Source organism: Jatropha curcas, chromosome 4, assembly GCF_041381405.1.
Source record: "Jatropha curcas cultivar XTBG-Jc1 chromosome 4, XTBG_Jcur_1.0, whole genome shotgun sequence".
In the NCBI taxonomy this organism is placed as follows: Eukaryota; Viridiplantae; Streptophyta; class Magnoliopsida; order Malpighiales; family Euphorbiaceae; genus Jatropha; species Jatropha curcas.
Window position 1 is genome coordinate 7,170,290 of NC_143154.1, and position 14,975 is coordinate 7,185,264.

General features: G+C 34.9%; 1 long non-coding RNA gene across 1 annotated transcript; it reads left to right on the top strand.

Moving 5' to 3' along the window:
- Nucleotides 1-12,074: 12,074 nt before the first annotated feature.
- Nucleotides 12,075-14,326, top strand: LOC149496785 (uncharacterized). Its single transcript, XR_016320589.1, has 3 exons — nucleotides 12,075-12,358; nucleotides 12,496-12,575; nucleotides 14,088-14,326. It is a non-coding gene; the product is annotated as an uncharacterized LOC149496785 (long non-coding RNA).
- Nucleotides 14,327-14,975: the final 649 nt, after the last annotated feature.

A 14,975-nucleotide genomic window follows, 5' to 3' on the forward strand; every position in this document is an offset into this window, starting at 1 on the left:
TTTGCACGTCACACCGTTCTAACTCTACCTTTGCCCAATCTCTTAGCCTATCCTTATTCTTATTAAGCCACGGCAATAGCGTCTTTGTTGGATAGATCGTCGATCTCCAACATAAGGGTAGTAAACTCCTTGATGTAATCGGAGATGCTACCGCTTTGTCATAGACGACGTAGTCTACCCCTTGATTCACTTTCTGCATTGTGAGGTACAAAGTGCTTCCGCAATTCTGCCTTGAATTGCTCCCATGTATTGATAGAACAAATGCCTTTCTCACGCTCTGCATGCTTCCTTCGCCACCATAGTTGAGCAGCATCCCGGAGGAACGTGGGGGCATTGCCAATCTTGGCAGAATCATCCAATACCCCTATGGCCTCAAAGTACTGGTCAAGGCCAATGAGAAAGTTCTCCACCATCGAGGCGCTACGCGTACCGTTGTACGTCCCAGGCTTGGGCACCTTTAAACCAGGTATCGAAGCACCAGTGGTAACACTGGTTGAGGCAGGACTACTCATACTATGGTGCACCCGACATTCGAAACGGATAGCATCTACTTCACTACGTAGGGCACTAATTTCAAATTTGGTGAATGTTCTTACCTCGGTCATCATACCAACAAGGGCTTGAAGCTCCTCTCATTGGGCATTGCCAAGCTCGATAATCATGCCTTTGGCAGCCCAAGTGATCTCTTCATTCTCCTGAACAATATTGTCAATTTGTTCAGAGAGTTCTCCCACAATAGCTTCTTGAGTGGACAAAGATTGCTCAAGAGCTATAATTTTCTGCTCCACAGGATCCATGGGAGGGGTTCGTGCCTTTGCTTTCCCCAGCTTAGGCTAAGCATGCACCTGCTCACGGCCTCAAATGGCTTCAGCTTGCTTGGGTTGTTGTTCTTCAATGACAACCACTTGAGCTTCCTTACTCGCCATGGGTTGAGATAAAAGGTTTGGTACCTAGGATGAAACCTGCTCTGATACCACCTGTCATGGAGATAGGATTTAGCTATGCCTATCCGTGCAACACTTAGTCACCCTTGAGTGTTTAGGATGTCTTAAGTAAGCCTTGAAGTGTGTTGGAGTGAAAATGTAAGCTAAGTAGAGAGGAGAACACAAGAGAGCTTGTAAGAGCTTTGTTGTAGATCTCTTATTACTCAAATGCTTGGATGATATACAAATGAGGGGAGGTGAGGTATTTATAGGAATTTCCACCTCCTTAACATGTGGTTACAATTCTTTACAAGAAATGTGTGGTGGAAGTTTAGTGGATCATTCTAGATTTAGAGATATTTTACCATCCACTTTACACATGTGTAGAATAATCTAAAATATTATAGATTATACACCTAAATACCTTGTGGGCTAGAGTTTTCTTCATGGATCCAAAAGCTTCTTGAACTTGGTAGCTCTTTCTTAACCTTGCTAGACCTTTCCCACGAATTCTAGTGGCTTCCAGAACCTTCCGGTAACATATAGCTCCTGAGGATCAAGAAAAGACTACCTTCACTTGCCCTTATGGTACTTTTGCTTATAGGAGAATGCCTTTTGGGTTATGTAATGCACCTGTGACTTATCAAAAGTGTATGATGTCCATATTTTCTGACATGGTTGAAAAAATTATTGAAGTATTTATGGATGATTTTTTTGTGTTTGGTTTGATTCTTGTCTTTATAACCTTTCTCTAGTAATGCAGCGATGAGAGGACACTAACCTTGTTTTGAATTGGGAAAAATGTCACTTTATGGTTAGTGAAGGTATTGTTTTGGGGCTTAAAATCTCAGAAAAAGGTATTGAAGTAGACAAAGCCAAGATAGAAGTAATTGAAAAGTTACTGCCTCCAAATTCAGTAAAGGGAGTAAGGAGTTTTCTTATTCATCCAGGGTTTTATAGGAGATTTATCAAAGATTTCTCAAAAATCATAAAACGTCTTTATAATTTATTAGTTAAGGATGTTCCTTTTGATTTTAACTAAGAGTGTTTGAACGCTTTTAACAGGTTGAAGAATGAATTGATTTCAGCTCTTATCATTGCTACACCGGATTGGAGCCTAACTTTTAAACTCATTTGTGATGCTAGTGATCATGCTATAGAAGTTGTTCTTGGGCAAAGAAGAGAAAAGAAGTTGCATGTCATTTATTATGCTAGACGTGTGGGTCCCGTATGTGTATGGCACAACCCAAGAGGGGGGGGGTGAATTGGGTTTTCTAAAAATATTTTAGAATTTAAAAACAGAATATCAAATTCTAAGTGCAGCGGAAAAATATAGAACTTGTGAGAATAAATTATGGATTAGAACTTCCTCACAATGTTCTATTCATAAAAAAACAGAAAGACTATGCAAAGTGCAGCTATTAATTAGAACTGCTTCACAATGTCTTATTCAATATTAGAACTTCTTTATGACGGAAAGCTATTGTATTTAGAACTTCCTCATAAAGTTTAGAAAATCATATAAGACTGGAGAGACAGTTATTGAAAATAGAACTGCTTCACAAAGCTTTAATCAAGTTTAGAAAACTGATTAGAAACCCAAGAAGTGAAATATACTGTAAATAGAAGAACGGTTTAGAACTTGGTATATTCACTTATCAGAATTCCAGAGTTCTAATGTTCAGAGAAGATAAGACTTATTCCAGTTTTAGAACATCAAATTCATTAACAACTTTAGCATTTCTAAAATATAAACAGAAGTGTAAGTAAAGCAGTATCAAGCAAAACTTCAGAAATTAAAAAGATCAACACAGTGATTTATAGTGGTTCGGCACTAACTCGCCTACATTCACTCCCCAAGACTCATCTTGAGATCCTCAACTATGTTATCTCTTTTCAAGGGTAAGAGACAAACCAACAGTACAAGGCAATAGATCAACACCTAGATCTACCCTTTATCCCACTAGATTTTCCAAAGGTTCTAGTTAACCTCAACCCTTTTTGTTTTTGGCAGAGTACAGAAACTCAATTCAAGACATTAGAATCTCTCTCATGGAGAAGGTCGCTTGATAACCTCTTTCACAATAGCTTCTCACCTAAGCTATTACACAAATGTTTATCAAATAAAAACCTGTCTCATAGATTACAAAATCTAAATAGACAGACAGAAATGCACATATAAGCACAGGAAAAACAGTTTTTCAGATTAGAAAATCGTTTAGAACACAGAACCGTTTTTCAAAAGTAGTTATAAAAATTCTTTTCTCTTTAAAGATAAAACGTGAAGTGTAAAGATGAAAAGAAAAATGGGGGTAGAGAGTAAGTTTTGAGAGATAAAAGATGTGATCAATAGGTGAATACTCTTAAAACGAAAACTCTTTCTTCCACTTAGTTCAAAGCGTAAAAGCTCCTTTTTATAGAGAGATATGTGACTCTCGCTTTTGGAAAGAGAATATTTCATTTTGGAATCAAAATATTTGCTTTCTTTATTTAGAAGATACGAGAATCTTAGTTACCAAAAACTTGTTTTATCCTTTTGGTAAGAAAATAAAAGCCGATCTTCCTTTCCTTTAAACATAAAGATTTTCGAAAGCATTTTATTTGGAAAATATTTTTCGAAAAGATATTACTTACTAAAAATGAAAAATGAGATCTTCATTCGTTTTAGGTAAGAGAATAAATTAAAAATCCTTTAGATCTTCAAAGATAATTTCCGAAAAAGAAAACATATGATTTATTACCAAAATCATTTAGAGATATAATCTCTTTAATTTTAGGTAATTAAATCGTTTTGATTTTTAAAGAATATTTTTGAAAATAAAATTTTTGACGAAAGAATTTATTTTGAAGAATCTAATTTCCGAAAAATATTTTTAATGAGAGAAAAATTAGTTTATGTGCTTATAGATGAATTTTCTCTCTATCCTACAATATATCCTAAATACCTAACCACTAGGGTCTTCGAATATCTTCACACACTATGGATTTTGTAGGACTTGTCTTGTTCGTTTTCTTTCCATAAGAATTCTACATAAGATAATATTAGCACAAATAAAAAAGTTTAAATTTATTTGTTTTGTTTTAATCATCAACATTTCGAGATTAGTATTTGACCCTTGAGCCAACAAGACGTACATTAAATGATGCACAATTAAATTATGGCACCACTGAAAAGGAGCTTCTTGCTATTTTCTTTGCTTTTGATAAATTTAGAGCATATTTGATTAGAGCTAAAACAATAGTTTATATTGATCACTCCGTTATTAAGTATTTGTTAGAAAAGAAGGATACAAAGCCTAGACTAATTCATTGGGTTCTTCTTTTGCAGGAATTTGATTTCGAGATTTGTGATAAAAAAGGAACCGAAAACCTTGAAGTTGATCATTTGTCAAGGCTTGAGTTGGGGGAAGAGAAGCAAGAGGAGTTGCAAATCAATGAAGATTTCCCCCTTGAACATCTCTTTCTTCTAACCAATATGTAGGCTCTATGGTATGCCGATATAGTTAACTATCTTGCTTGCAAGATTACTACTCCCAATCTTTCTTATCAACAAAAGAAAAAAATTCTTTCATGATCTTAAATATTACTTTTGGCTGGACTCTTTCTTGTTCAAGTATTGTAGTGACCAACTTTTCAGACGATGTGTGCCAGAAGAAGAGATAGAAAGTGTTCTTCGTTTTTGTCATTCAATGGAATGTGGAGGACATTTTGGAGCGAGCAAGACGGCAGCACGTATTTTAGAAAGCGGTTTGTATTGGCCTAACTTATTTAAAGATGCTTTTAACTTTGTTCGTCTTTATGATCATTGTCAAAGGTTAGAAAATAACTCCAAGAGACATAAGACACTAGTAAATAATATCCTTGAAGTGGAGACCTTTGATGTTTGGGGCTTAGATTTCATGGGACCTTTTCCATCTTCTTATTCCAACCAATATATTCTAATAGCGGTGGATTATGTCTCAAAGTAGGTAGAAGTTGTTGCTCTTCCAAGCAATGATGCCAAGAGTGTGATGAACTTCATTAAGAAATACATTTTCACATGCATGGTACTCCTAGAGCAATAATCATAGACGGAGGTAAGCATTTTTGAAATAAGTATCTAGACTCTCTTCTTTCAAAATATGGTGTTACTGATCGTGTAAGTACCCCATATCACCCTCAAACAAGTGGAAAAGTAGAGGTAACTAATAGGGAGATCAAGAAAATATTGGAGACCACAGTTGGCCAATCAAGAAAGGACTGGTCCAAGAAACTTGATGATGCACTTTGGGCTTATAAAACTGCATTCCAAACACTAATTGGTATGTCTGCATATCGAATGGTCTATGGTAAGGCATGTCATCTACCTGTTGAGTTAGAACATAAGGCATATTGGGCAATCTAGTTTCTTAACTTTGATACCAAAAAGGTTGGTTAAAAGGGTTGCTTCAATTGAATATGATGGATGAAATGAGACTTCATGCTTATAAGAACGCCAAAATCTATAAAGACCGTACCAAACAGTGGCATGATAAGCACATTATTCTGAGGAATCTGAAGTTAGGCCAATAGGTATTGCTCTATAATTCTAAACTTCGTCTTTTTCCAGGAAATTGCGCTCTAGGTGGTCTGGATCTTTCACAATCAAAGAAATTTTTCTACATGGAGCAGTTGAAATAGTGGATGGAAACCGGTGTTTCAAAGTGAATGCTCAATGATTCAAAGTTTACCAAAATGGAGACTTTGATCCAGTCAAAACCATTATAACTCTTACTTAATCTTGCCTAAATTGGGTCTAGTGCGTCGAGCTTAACGACGTTAAACAAAAACGCTTGTGGGAGACAACCCGTATTCTTTTCCCTAATTCTCTTATTTTGGTTTATGTAAATTCTTTTTATCATTCTCCCAAAATTTTTTTAATCATGTTTGTTCTTCTATTTTTAGTCAAGTTCTTTCAGGTAAAAGTTGAGGCACAGGCTCTAACATGCCTTAGTCGTGCCATATAGCACGCTCGTGCTGTTAAAAGGTGCAAAATTGATCTTCCAGGGTCAGAGGCTAGCACGCCCAAGTGGTGCTCATCAGCACGCCCGTGCCAGGTAAGATAATTTTTTTCTCTTGCAGGTGAGAGGCTAGCATGCCCGTGCTTCAAGGAGATGTCGATCTCTGACCGTGCTCACCATAGCACGCCCGTGCTAGCCATTACTTCAAGGACTTATAAGCTAGCATGCGTTGAACCTGCTACGTAGCACACCCGTGCCACGTTATAGATCTGCGTTTTTAAAGAGTGCCTTTTCGCTTACCGCGTATCCCTTCATTGCCTCTCTATTTAAAGCGCACGCTCACCCTTCCCCTACACTTCTTCAATTCCTCTCCAAGCATGCCCCCCTCTCTCCTTCATCTTTTCTCTTTGTCTCTCTACCAAAACCTTAGCCAACCCCCTTTTATTTTCTCTCCTCTTCTTTTCACCATGCCTCATTGATATAAACGAAGCAGATTTGTCGCTTCAGTGGCCGCAAGAATTCGGCCAACAGTTCCTCCTCCTATGGCTCCTACTCCTCCTCTGTTTACGTTCGGCATGCCAGAACAACAGGAAAGGTACAATAAACTCTCTCTTCGCCTTATTTTGCCAAATCGCTTTATTAATGAATCTGCTTTAGCAAAAGTAGGGCTTAGAGATACTGTGTTAAAACCTCTTAAGCGCATTGGATGGGAACCATTTAGTCAAATGAAAGATTTTGTTTATGCACCAATGACCTCAGAATTCTTGAGTTCATATTCTACTAGTACTTGTCTGTTGCCTGAAAATTACCCTAGTAAAATTAAGTTTAGGCTTTTTGGAAAGAATTATGAACTTTCAGTAAACGAGGTTAGCCATATCTTTGGTTTCCCCACTGAGAATGCCCTTAAACAAATACCAAAAGATTTCATAGATCGAAGCGCATGGACAAAACTGACTCATGGAGAGGTTGGGTATAATCCTAGATTGTCAAAAGCTTCTAAATTGAAAAGCCCAGCATATAGGTATATTCACAAATTTTTGGCCAACACAATTTTTGGGCGTAGTGAGAGTGATGGAGTGTTGAGTCTAAATGAATTATACTTTATCTAGGCAATAGATCAGGGGATATTTCTTAATGTTGGCTTTTGGTTATGTCAACGATGGGCTAGAATTGCAAGGGAAGACACGGGAGCTATTATGATGGGGTGTTTTGTGATCCGTATTGCATCCTATTTGAGAGTATGGAACCCTGTTCGACCAGTATATGATATTGTGGGAGGTGGAAAGGGTACTAAACTTGACTTAGAGGTCATGGTGCATATGAAGTTAGTAGAGAAGATAGGGGATTCGTTTCGTATTATGAGATCCCGTGAAGAAAGTTCTGATGATGAAAGCTGAAGAGGCTGGTGATACTAATATGGAGGAGGATAATCTGCAGTCCTTCCCCGGTTTTGGTACTTTTTCTGGTGCAGGTACCCCTGCAGCTGGTCCTTCCTTTCAGGGAACGTCTGATTTGTCCAACGATGAAGTTCTCGCACGTATAATGTCTAGAATGGACATGTTTGATGCTCGCCTTAATGGAATGGAGACTATGATATTTGACCAGTTCCAGTCCATAGAAATTATGCATGGGAGCCACGACTCTCGAATAGACATTATGCAAGGCCAATATCAGGGAATTGCTAGCCAACTCCAAATAGTGATACAATTGCTGCAGCCGCCTCGACCTCCACCACCTGAAGACTGATTATTTTTCATTGTTTTTTTTTTCATTTTCCTTACTTTGTTAATTTAATTTTCAGACTTTAATTTTTGTAGTGACAATTTCTAGCGCCCGACTCTTATCATATCTTTTCCTTCAAATTTTATTATATTGTTTAATACAATGGTGGTAATGGATTCTACACTCTCATATTCTTTTGACACATTTTTTATAATAGGCTAAGTTTGGGGAATTGATATTAAGCACATTGGGGATAATGTGCTAGAATAATTTGGGGGAAGGAAAATTCTAGTTTTATTTGTTTTCATTAGCTCAACATGGTTGGAATAATTATGAGCAAGCTTGGAAATTATCATAATTTATTAACTTGTGATGAATTTAGTTGTTTTCCGAAGCTAGTTGCTTTTGAGCTTAAATTTTAAGTTTTGACTTAACATGATTGTTTGGTTTAACTAATTGTTTTTAAGGTCATAAACACCAATCTTTTGTGATTTTATGATATATAGATATGTTTTAATCAAAATTTATTTAACCTTGGCATTCCTAGAACAAATTAGAATTCCCTTTGAGGCAAAAATTTCAAATGCTTACATTTAGAAAGAGATGATACAGGCATCCTTTGTTGAACTCCATATTTATCCTATTATGACTTTTGCAACCAATTTGAAGCCTATATACCAAAAATTTCCTTGTTTACCCTTATTAAGCCTAGCCATTAAAACCAATTTAAATTCTTACCCTGAGTGCAATAATGTATAATTGAAGGATTTGATTCGTGTTAAAACGTAGCAACAAAAGGGAGAAAATTCCATTAATACTAGCAAGTGAAGCAAGTAGAAAAACTCAAAGAGAAACGCCCCATAAAAGAAGCAATCAATCAAAAATTCAAGTTTGAAAAATTGAAGTAAGGAAGAATTATCAATGAATTATGAATAGACCTTGCTAAAGTGTCTAAAATTTTGAGCTAGTGAAGAACTTCAAGTTAATCTCCCTTTACAAATAAAAATTTATTTTGATGTGATGAAAATCTTGATATTTTGCATTTGTTTGCACTTTTTATCTATCCTTTATCCTTTTTCTTTGTTTAGTTAAATTATACCTCTAAAACGTCATTATAATCTAAATAAAGACCTTTTAATCTTTTAAAATTGTATGCATTTCAATTGTGGAGAAGGGATAATTGATTTTGCCTATGTTAATGTTGAATTCATATCGTTAATCATCTTATTTAAAGGTTAAATAATTTTTATGAAAATTCATGTTCTATATGTCATAGGTTGAATAAATTGGTGTTAAAAATCTTATTAACTCATGATTAAATTAAAGAATGTGTTTTTTTGATGATTGAATTTTTGCTAAGAATATAATTAGCATAGGAAACACTTAATTCATTCTCATGATAATAATTTTTTATGCTTTTGAAGTTGTGAATAACTATCCCTAACCATATCAAGCTAGCTTTGTTAGTTTGTTTAGCTTGTGTTTTTCTTTTGTTTTTAATTTTGTTGTTTGAGGACAAGCAATGGTTTAATTTTGGGCAATTTGATAGTGTTATTTTTATAGTATTTTTTATATAGTTTTTGTTAGGATTTTTATTAGTTTTAATCACTTTAATTAGTTTTTATTCAATTTTAGTTACGTTTTTGTTTAAAGCTTCTTTGAAACATAACTCACTTGATGTTGAAGAAATTTGTAGGATTTTGATATAGAAAAGAGCAAAGTAAAGCAAAACTCTCAGAGGCTAGTACGCCCGTGCAAAATTCAAGGAAAATCAGCTTGAAGACTCAGAGCCTAGCATGCCCGTGCCATAGAATGATATTAATTCAAGGGCGTGCTCACTTGAGCACGGCCCGTGCTGCATCCATCCTGGTAACTCAGAGCCTAGCACGCCCATACCACAGATTTTCCTTAGAACTTAGGCTCCAACACACCCAACCCGTGTAACGTAGCACGCACGTGCTGAAGATCAAGTTTCACTTTGAGCTGAGAATGCCAACCCAGTCCCTACCACTTGCATGGGCCCACATGAGATACTTTCCTAACATGCCAATCAAGTTTAAATCCTATTTAGACGCATGGGAGAGTCCTCATTGAGAAAAAATTATAAGCTTAAACATTCTCCTATCTCCAAAAGATTTCCTACTCAATAAAGACTCAATTTCCTAAACAAACCCGGAGTTTTCCCTAGAATGTCTATATAAAGAGAAGATCCATTCATTGTAGAGGCATCTCTTGTTCTATTATTTTTCTATATAGTTCTCTCTTTTGAAGACTTCAAGCATTCAAGTTCGTCTCAAGATTCAAGGAAGCTGCTCAAGCCAATCGTTGACTAGTTTTTATTTCTAAACTTTCTTTTTGTTTATTATTCTTTATGGGATTATTTACAAGTTTAACTGAGTTCTATTTAATTACTATGTCGAACTAAACTCTCTTACTAGGGATTTGATGTAACTTAATTTCGATTTCAATTTATAATATTAGATTTACTTTTCTTAGTTCAATATAATTCATTAATCACTATCGGGAGAAGGGTTTTTGATATGAAGAAAGTAATAAATTACATGGAAATAATAACTTGATGCGGAAGCTATATGGTTTGACTCATGAGGGTTTTCATAAATTAATGACCTTAGGTTATGAATTCATAAACAAACCATAAAACTTAATAATTTAATTCATGTTTGATTGAACTATTAGAAGATAGGTAATTAGACCAGGTTAAAATAGCTAACAATACATCGGGAGAGCTTATTAGTGATTTTAGGGTTTTTCCCTTACTTGAACAATTAAAACTGATTAACAAACTAATAAAATAAATTGGATAGAATTAAGTGAAATTAAAATCCCTAGTAGTTTTTAATCCTTGGTTTCTTTTCATCGAATTGTCTTACTTGATTTCTTTTATTTCTCTTTTACTCATTTAGAATTTCGTTAAAATAATTCTCCTTATTGTCGTCTAAATAATAGTAAGTTAACAAAATTTTGGTACTTGGTATACAATCCTTGTGGGATGATACTCTACTCATTCTTTATTACTTGTCGTGATTTCGTACACTTGCGAAAAAGCCTGTCAGGGGGAGTTATATCCTAAGGCTTAGACAGGGAAGTAAAATATAGATATTATATATGCTAAGCTATGAGTTTAAGTTAGAATTTAGGATTTCTAAGGGGTGGAAGCTTTAACGATATTGGTTCTTGATGGCTAGTATAGAATTTTTAACAAATGCATAAATAAATGAGGTTTATACCTAAAGTAAGGATGAAGAAGTAAAGGCGTAATAAGAAGTTTCTTAATGATTAGAAGTCTGGAAACAATGAAATGAGAGTACTTGTATTTAACATGGTGAACAAGTTTTATTTATAAATTATTTAGTTATTTGGTAATTAGTTATAGAAAAATTAATAATATCATTGGAACATGGAGGTTAAAATAAATTGATATATTTTCGCATTCATGTGAATGCATGTGTGTGCAATAATTATTATTCATTAATAAACTCACATCTCTTCTATTTAACCTTTCAGGAAGTAGATTCTTCTAAATCCAAGTTAAAGCTCTATCTCTTTCCCCGCAGAGCTAGAAAACTTTTAGAGTTAGTAGTTATTTAAATTATATAGTGTAGAAATTAAAGGAAAGAATATGGTTTATTTCTTTCAATTGTGTTATATTTTTCAACCTCTACTCCACTACATATGTATAAAAAATTGTTCCAATATAGGAAGTAATCTAAATAGGAATAAACCTAAACTAGGAAACACAATCTTTACAATAATTAGGAATAAACCTAAACTAGGAAACACAATATTTAGTTTAATCACAAAGATTTCAACACTCCCCCTCAAATTGGTGCATAGATATTACTCATGCCCAACTTGCAAACTAAAGGATGAAACAACTCGCTATGCAAACCCTTTGTGAAAACATCCATTAATTGCTCTTTTGAAGCTATATAGGAGACACTTATAAAACCTTTAACTACCTTCTCTTTTATAAAGTGACGATCAATCTCTATGTGCTTAGTTCGATCATGCTGGACTGGATTGTTCATAATACTGATGGCTGCTTTACTATCACAAAATAAAGATATCTTTGTTGTTTCAACCTGTAACACACTGATTTTTTTTAGTGTCGGTAATAGTGATTTACCGGTCTGTGAATAGTACCATCGGTCCGGAACTTGGTATTATTTTAGTCCGGAAAAATTACTATGTATAGTTAATATTTTATTTACTATTTTTGGAGCATGTTTGCATGATTTAGGTGGGTAGAAAATATTTAATGAATATTTTTGGAGAGTTTATGTATTGAATGCATAATATTTCTAGTGTGGTATATTAAGAAATAAATGAGGAATTATTTTAGTGGAGTTAATTTAATTAATTGGTGGAGTTAAATAAGAAGTAGAAGAGAATTATTTGAGGAATATTTAGAGCCATTGGATGAGATTACTTAGGACTTTATCTTAGCCACACATTTGCATGATTTTAGGAAGTCAAATTTGACTTTGGCACTTAAAGTAAACACCACAACACTTATTTCTTTCTTCTCTTCTCCTTATCCACGCCATCTCCATCTTCTTCCTCTTTCTTTCATTTCTTCATTTTCTTACCTCCAAATTTACCACCAAACTACCTAATTAAATCATAGATTAGTACTTAATTCTTAAGAATTAAGAAGTAGAAGTTGAGTTTGGTGATTAAAACCAAAGAGAAGTGAAGTTACCATTGAAGCAAGTAAGTTGTGGTTTTTGAGTTTTGTGAATTGTTAAGTAAAATTCATGGTTTAGACATGTTATTGATGCATTAAATCATGCTCCAACTATTTATTTTGTTAAGTTTTGCTTGTAATGTTGATTTTTCATGCTTTGAAGAGGTTGGAGAACCATCCTCAAAGGGGAAAGAGAAAGCCAAGGAGTAAGGCTTTCCAAGCTTTTTCAAGCTTGTTAATAAGGTTAGTGCAATCATAATTTCACTTGTTTAAGTTGTTTTTACATGGTTAGGGTTTTGAATATATTTTGGGAACTTTGTATGTTTTGTTGAAATTGCTGAATTTTAATGTGAGATGTGTTCTGCCGTGGGATTGGAACTCATTTTTGACCCCTTTATACTTCCCATTTGTTTCTGACTTCTTCATGAAAGTTGTAGCTCTATTTCTCAGCTTTCCAAAACATATTCTTATGTCCAATTTCAATACTTGTAGCTCAACTTATGAGTGAAATACCAAAACTGGTTCTGTTATGGTGTCTTCCCTGTATATCCGAAATGATTGTCCATTTTGACCACTCAAATGGCAAAATAACGTTTTATGTTCTTCATAAAAGTTATAGATTTACTTCTTATCTTTCCAACCCATCCTCTTGTGTCCAAATTGGAGATACATAGCTCAATTTATGGCTCAAACACCCAAACTGACTCTGTTGTGTCGAGCCACATGCATTACTAAATTGAGTGCCCATTTTGACCACTATAATGATAAGATTAGGTTCTGAGTTCTTCATAAACGTTGTTTCCCTGTGTCTTGAGAATTCTCTCGTTTTGGATTGGTTTCATTTGAGTGTTTGGTGAAGTAGGAATTCAAGAAACATTGGACTTGGTTCTGCTGAATCAGGTCTGATCTGTTGGTCTGTGTTCTGAGCTTTTGTTTGCTATCTTACTCTGTGATCTGGGCTGTGGTCCCTTCTGAAAATTTGTAGCATTTTGTCTTATCTTTCTAATGAATCTGATTTCATGCAATTTGGAGACCCATAACTCAATTTATGTGTTAAAAACCCAACAGAGGTCAAGTTTATGGAAATGCTGAAAAGTTCTTGATTTATGTACTTTTCTACTATATTAAGTATATATACATTTATAGTGTTTTGAGTAAAACTTTTGAACTGCTGAGTACTAAATGAAGAGGTTTTGAGTTATAATTATTGCTTTTGTGAAAGAATGTTTTTGATTTGGGCTCTACTATGCATGATTGAAACGTGGTATGATGAGATGGATTTTCTTATTGTGAAGCTATGATCATATGCTAGGGTTATCAGCCCTTATAAATAGGCGGACGCGCTTATTTTGTTAAGGGGTGGTGCTTTCATAGGCCACGGTGGTGCTTTCATAGGCCACGACTGTGTGATGGGGGTGGTGCTTTCATAGGCCACGGTGGTGCTTTCATAGGCCATGAGTATGTAATGGGGGTGGCGCTAATATAGGCCACGATCAAATCTGCTTATGTTCATTCTGCATGAGTATGAGCCTTAACGAAAAATGAAATTTTGTTGTTGCTATAAAAGAATGAAGACATATTTGTATTTATAATCTTCTCATTTCTTTCAAAGTATTTGAATTAAATGAATGCAATTTCGGTATTTATATAGTTGAGTAATTTAAGTTTTGCCTTGGCTTTTATTGTTAATTTAATTGTTGGTTATTTAGCACCACTGAGTCTTCCACTCAGCGCGTTGATTTTTATCACGCGCAGGTTAAGAGCGGAGGGTGTTCTTAAAGACCAGAGGACAAGCATCAGAGTAGAGATCACATTTTGGGTAGGATATTTTGTAAATGGTGATTTTTGGCATGTATGTAAAGATTGTATTATGGAGGTTGTATATAATAAGTTTATAATGTATTAAGAGTTATGATTATTGAAGGAAATAACATCTTATTATATTTTTGGTGTATGATGATTATATATTCCTTGAAAAGAATGTGTTTAGACTATGATGCGCATGTTGATGGATATTTAGAAGTGCTTGTGGTATGTTATGTTGAATTGGAGTTTTGGGGTTTGGAGAAAATTGGAAGTGTGTATATTTTCTTTGTGTGGCAAGTTAAGTTTTAGGGGAAACTCTTGCGAAATTTTCGTAGGAATTTCCTTAAATATTATTTTCGTTAACAAAAAAAAAAAGAAAAAAAAAACAAAACAAAACGTTAATTACTTGCCTCCTTATGAAAATTTAACCACTTCTAATTTGTGATCTAGCTTTAATAAAAGACGGTGCTCCGGCACCGATTGTGGCATCCGCCGTCTGGTTCTCCGGGATTGGCCGGTGGGTGTTACATTTTGTGGTATCAGAGCATAGGTTTAGACGATTCTAGGATATATTATTTGGTATGAGAGTTTATCCGATTTGGAGTCATGATATAAGTGATTTAAGTTAAGTACATGCCATATTAGTCTGTTTTGGGAATTTCTCTCTGATGCGAACCCACTGGTCTTTGTAGGTATTTAGTGATGTCTCAGCGCCTGTCGGATGAGGAGGTGGACAGTTATGTCCCTCCAGAGGGTGCTATGTTAGAGGGCGGTAGGCCAGCCGGTGGTGATGCTGGTGGGATTTTGGGTTCTGATGCAGAGCGCGCCTCAGCTGTA